This window comes from Nomascus leucogenys, chromosome 11 (genome assembly GCF_006542625.1).
Source record: "Nomascus leucogenys isolate Asia chromosome 11, Asia_NLE_v1, whole genome shotgun sequence".
In the NCBI taxonomy this organism is placed as follows: domain Eukaryota; kingdom Metazoa; phylum Chordata; class Mammalia; order Primates; family Hylobatidae; genus Nomascus; species Nomascus leucogenys.
The window spans coordinates 24,571,744-24,577,510 of record NC_044391.1 but is presented as its reverse complement, the minus strand read 5'-3'; the positions used below and the strand labels follow the sequence as shown (position 1 = coordinate 24,577,510).

Below are 5,767 nucleotides of genomic sequence, written 5' to 3'. Positions count from 1 at the left end.
GAGAAGAGAATATCTTTCAAGAAAAAGCTAAGTACCATTTATGTAGGAAAGTAATTTATATAGAAAAGATATCAACAATCATGTTTGGAGGGCATGGTAGATATATCCAAAATAATTTGTTTATTCTCTATCATCTGAAGAAATATTAACTAAAGTCCTTGGCTATTCTTTGATTATACTGAATGAAATAGCAGCTCCATTTGACCAGGAGTTAAGTATTTCAGACGCATTATCTAAGTTTTTAAAGCATGAGCTGAATGGTAGTGAATGAAGATGAATTTACTAAAAGTTTCTCTCCTAGGCAGGGTAGAACTTGCTTATTAGGCAGAAAAATTGTCGCAAATAATAGCAAATTGAAGAACACAGCTCTAGGGATTAAGGCAGTCAACAAAGAGATGGGTCTCTGTTCTCGCTGACTTTTCTCTTAGGTTGTCACTTGCAGCTAGCTCTGTGCTGAACTGGACCAGACGATGCCTGTAAGGACGGAACCAAGTCATCCTGCTTAGAAAACCATTCTCAGAGGTGGCTACATCTCTGCTCTCACAGTGGTTTTTAGTCCACCATCCTTGACCACACTAGTTCTTGTTGCTGCATGGCTTGTTTGCTAAACAGAGCATTTCATACATAACAATGTGTGGTGCTCTCTGGCCCCATTACAAAGTTGCCTTATGTGCTTAGATGTCAACTGGAATCAGAAAGTCAGAAAAGACATCTTGAACAGGCTCTGTCTAGCACAGGAGTTCTCAGGAGGCATGAAAGGGCACACTCATGCTTATTTTTCTGCCACAGGGTTCTGGCTAATATACTCATCCATCATTTTCTTTTTCTGTGCACAGAATGAAGAGATACCTTTTTATTTGGTAAAGTCTATAATATTGAAAAGTTGTCACAGAGCACGGGCCCATCTGACAGTGAATCAATGGTGATTATGAAAGCACCTTAGCCATCTTATCTGACTATATGGTTAGGAATAAGAACATTTGATTCTTTGACCAGAAATTACCACCAACTCCAAAAATAGACATAAAGGATACACAGTTCTCCTAACAAGCAAAACATAGGTCTTCTTCTGATTTTTCATTCAGCTTCACAGTGATTTTAATTACTTCAGAGCAATGACCAATTACTTCAGAGCACTGACCAAGTGATTTTAATTCCTTTAGAGCACTGACCAAGACAGCCAAACACTTAGAAGAAAACATAACTAAATGACAGGCCGTGAAAATAATAAGACATTTTTGAGAGATGTGGCAAAAACTAAAATGTAATAACAGTGTCTGAAGAAGCAGAGCCAGTAATTAAATGCAAAATGAGTGAAGCAAAAGCAAAAAGAGATTTTGGGTCATCGTTTCTGACTTAAGAATGATGGATAACCAGTCACCTGCCAGTAGCAAGCTGGTTGTTCACCCCCAAATCCGTCCCCCACCCCAACACCAATACCCACATCCTAAAACCTGGAGCCTGTGAATATTACGTTATTGGCCAAAAAGGACTTTGAAGATGTGGCAAAGGATCCTGAAATAGGAAGATTATCCTGCATTATCCTGGTGAGCCCTAAATGCAGTCATACGTGTCTTATAAAAGGGATGCAAATGCCAGAGAAGAGGAGAAAGCGATATGACTATGGAGGAGGAGATGGGAATGATACGACCACAAGTCAAGGGATGCCAGCAGCCACCAGAATCTGTTAGACACAAGGGACAGATTCTGTCCGAGAGCCTCCAGAGGGTGCTGCCAACACTTTGATTTCAGCCGCCAAATATTGATTTTGAGTTTCTGGCCTCCAGAACTGTGGGAGAAAAAATTTCTATTGTTTTAAGACACCAAGTTTTGATAATTTGGTATAGCAATCTCAGGAAACTAATGGTTTCCTTATACAAACCATTCTTTTTCCTCTATAGAAACCAAACCATTTCCTTTCATTCTGTTATCTGTTACATTACACCATCAATGAATCAGCCAAAATAGGCAATAGGCACTACAGATAACACAGTCAGCAGGCGTTTTTTGTTTTTTGTTTTTTTTTTTCCCCTGGTTTATGATAAGCTTCATAAAAGACCTGCCAGACACCACTCAAGAAATTTCCAAATGGCTTTCAATCTTTTGGTTTCTGCTCCTTCTGGTTTTTTTTTTTTTTTTTTTTTTCAGAGTATTAACTTCATTTAGCAGTTACAGCTGTTGACCTCGAAGTCCTTATCAGCAGCATAGCAGATGAGTGAGAACAAGAGTTATGGGTCCTGAATCCATAGGGAGGCCAAATTAAACACAGACAGAAAAATGCCTCCACTGTGAGTAAAGACAACATATCTTCTTTCACATGTTGTACTAAGGATCAGGAGAGCTGAAATCTCATGTTGATTTCTAATGATTACCTTTGTCTTCTTGAGCAAATGACGTAGTTTCGCTAGGTCTTAGGGTCCTCATCTGTAAAATGAATCCATAAGATACACTGTGAAATTCCTTGAACTCTTAACATTCTATGAATTTATCCAGCCCTGAGTTGAAGTTAAAATTTATAACAAGCTCAGCTTTATGGACAGAGTTTGTGGTCACCTCTGTGGGTATCAGACATCTCATCATCCTAATCACAAATACCAGAAATTTCACCCGTACATAGAAGAGACACAGAGAGAAAGAAAGAGATATATATATATATATATACATATATTCTTCTGTTCATTTAAAAACTTCTGGGTAAAATGAGGTAACACATTAGAGTAAATTAACTTATCAATCTTTATTATAGGTGTTTTCACTCTGTTATTGTTGTAGACACATTACACTATAACTATTAGCTTATATGTCTGTCTATCCCACTAAACAACAATCTTTGTGAGAGAAGGGACCAGATCTTATATAACACTGAATCCTCATGACCAAGTACTTAAATGCTGGTACAAAGCAAGTGCTTAGCAAATATTTGTTGTATAGATGCATGGCCAGCTGGATGACTTCTCTCCCATGATAGGATATCAGAAGAGAAGTGGGCAGTAGAATGGCTGAGAAGGTCCCAGGAAGGGGAGCACAAAACCCAAAAACCAAAAACATCATCTACATCTCTTAGCTGTGATGGACAGTACAGTTCCCAAATCACCTATCCCAGACTTTTCTCATAGCTTAAAACCTTTATCATGTTTCCTTGGAGAGAAAATTGGGTGCTCTTAATCAGAGGTTTGGTTTCTTTTTAAAACATTCTTTATCTCTCTGAAGCACCATTAGACTGTTAATTGAAATAAAAGAGACTTAATTTGTAACTGGGACTTGATGAAGTGGTAATTAGAAACATATGCTATATTGCATTTGAATGCTTTCCTTATTATTAGCATGCCTATTGATTCTTTTTAAACCACTCTGTTCAGTTGAATTTCAGTAGATGAATTTCAGGTATTTTTCCATTGAAAATGACAGTGAAGAAAATTGCCAAGCAATGAGACATTAAGCAAAGAAATGAATATTTGGCTGGGCTATTTTTCATGATCTTTGCTATTTTTAAAATAATTAATCCAGCTTGTGAGGAAAAAACTATGGTGAGTTATGCCCCACTCTACCTGCAAAAGTAGTCTAAAAACACGATGTTATCAAGAGTGGGACTGAACTTGATTTGTAGCAGATTGCTCTTTAACACTCATGGCTTAAAAAAAATCAGAGAGTTCTTAATTTATAGCATCTTTAGGAAAGGGTGCTGATACTAAATTAAAAATATTCCACTCAGTTAGGTGACTCTGTGTTTAAAATCTCTTCTCTTACTAGGAACCAAGAGATTTACAATGTTCTGTTTCTTTTTAGGCTGACTTGGGTACTACTATTGAGAGATATGGGACCTTTTTCCACATCCTTCTCAGACAAGACATTCAAATCACTACAGTTTATACTGTAAGGTACTTTCTGTTACACTCTGGTACATTGTTATCTATAAAATATATACTCAAATAAATAAGTTACAAATACTCATCTTCATTACATAATTAAACTGGACATAGTTTAGCCAATAAATAAGATTTCTCTTCGAAAACTAACTTTCTATCTCGTTAAATCTAATCCCTGAGAAAGTTGGACCCTTAGCAACTGGTCTGTGGGTGCAAATAAGATCAAATCTAAACTACTCCTTCCTCCTCAGTCCCTGGCCCCCTTTTCCTTGTATTAGATGTGTTCGTTCACTGCCCAGAACGTCTGTTATACCTCTAATCTCCATGTGCCTCTTCCTGAATCATCTTCATAGTTCTCTGCTCCTCACCCTTCAATTGCTTTCTCTCTCCTTGACTGTTTCTTAGGAAATGACATCATTCTCTGGCTTCACCAACCACAAACTAGAGTGTGTCTGACTAGCAGCAGACACTAGAGTAGTCTGCTACTAGTTAAGATCTGGCTATTTATGAAATGATTATTCCACAAGATCTATATCAATAGTGAAAATAATACACTTTTAAAACCCTTATCATTGGGCTGAGTTTTTGAACATCAGCCAGAGTTAGCAGAATGTGAACATAGCTGCATGCAGAGTTAAATGAAGAGTGGCATGCAGTTCCTGAGTTCTCTTTATCCAAGTAACCATTTTTGGATGAGGTCTCAAAAGAATTGGGAGATCCTGGACAAAGTTCTCTAGGGAATTCAGATTCTCTGAGGAGAGTTCTCATAATCAGAATCATAGGGGGATTTATGATATTATCATTCACATTTATTCCTTCACTAAACCCCTCCTCACCATCCCCACTGACTTCAAAACGAAACAACCACTAGGCATGATCTCCCCAAACAGTGTAACAATGTTGTCTTTCAAGACTTAGTTTCTGTCACAGGATGGAAAGTGTCATTGTGGTGCTGACAAGGACACACTTTCCCTGGAAGACATTCAGAAGAAATGGAAGAACACAGTGGCTTGGCTCTGGGAATTCAGAATTCAGAAGGATTCCTTTTCCTCCAGAGTAAACCAAGAGCAAATCAAATTGCTTGGTCTCCCTTCAACTCTCTCATTTTCTTTTCGCATATTTGAAGTGCTTACCTGGCCTTGCTTCTGAATTCCACCACTGTCCCAGATTCACTGGATTACTTCCTGTTTGGTTGATCAATGTTATCATCCTTTATACAAATCAATAGTCTGAAAGTCATAAGCATAGTTTAAAAAATAAAAGAACAGACATAACTAAATGAGACAGTGAGACTTGTGCAAATTTAATATCCAGGTCAAACTGGATTCACCCAACAAAAGGAACAATAATTTGTCATACCCAGTTACCTCCAAACAGATTTTGATTATGGTGATTGCTGAGGATGCATGACAAAGAAAAACAGCTGGAACTGGCAGTCGTAAATCTTAGGTTCTTGTTCTGGGTTTGCTGCTAACAGGCTTTGTGATCATAGGCAAATCACTTAACTTCTCCGTGCCTTTTCTATGTGTTACCCCATCTGTAAAACATAAATAATAGTGCTTGCCCTAACCTGACTTCTATGACCACTTTAATACAGCTCATGTACTAAAATAATTAATCCAGCTTGTGAGGAAAAAAGTATGGTGAGTTATGCCCCACTCTACCTGCAAAATTAGTCTAAAAACACAAAATATATAAACTAAATAAAAAATAAGATGTACCATAGTGAGTTATCCTAATCCAACTCTCTTCCTTGTTCCTTTGTATCAGGATGAAGTCACAAAGTGACTTTAGGTAACTAACCTAAAGTTACCTAAGATTTAGGTAACTAACCTGACACTGTGAAAGTCTTTCTAAAAGGCTGTCTTATTTAGGAAGAAGCTGAAATTAAAAAGACAAAC

The 5,767-nt window shown here is 37.5% G+C and overlaps 1 long non-coding RNA gene across 1 annotated transcript; it reads right to left on the bottom strand.

Moving 5' to 3' along the window:
* Positions 1-2,145: 2,145 nt before the first annotated feature.
* Positions 2,146-5,403, bottom strand: LOC101178879. The gene is made up of 3 exons (XR_004032388.1): positions 5,234-5,403; positions 5,000-5,095; positions 2,146-2,424 (listed from the first exon to the last, which is right to left on the bottom strand). It is a non-coding gene; the product is annotated as an uncharacterized LOC101178879 (long non-coding RNA).
* Positions 5,404-5,767: the final 364 nt, after the last annotated feature.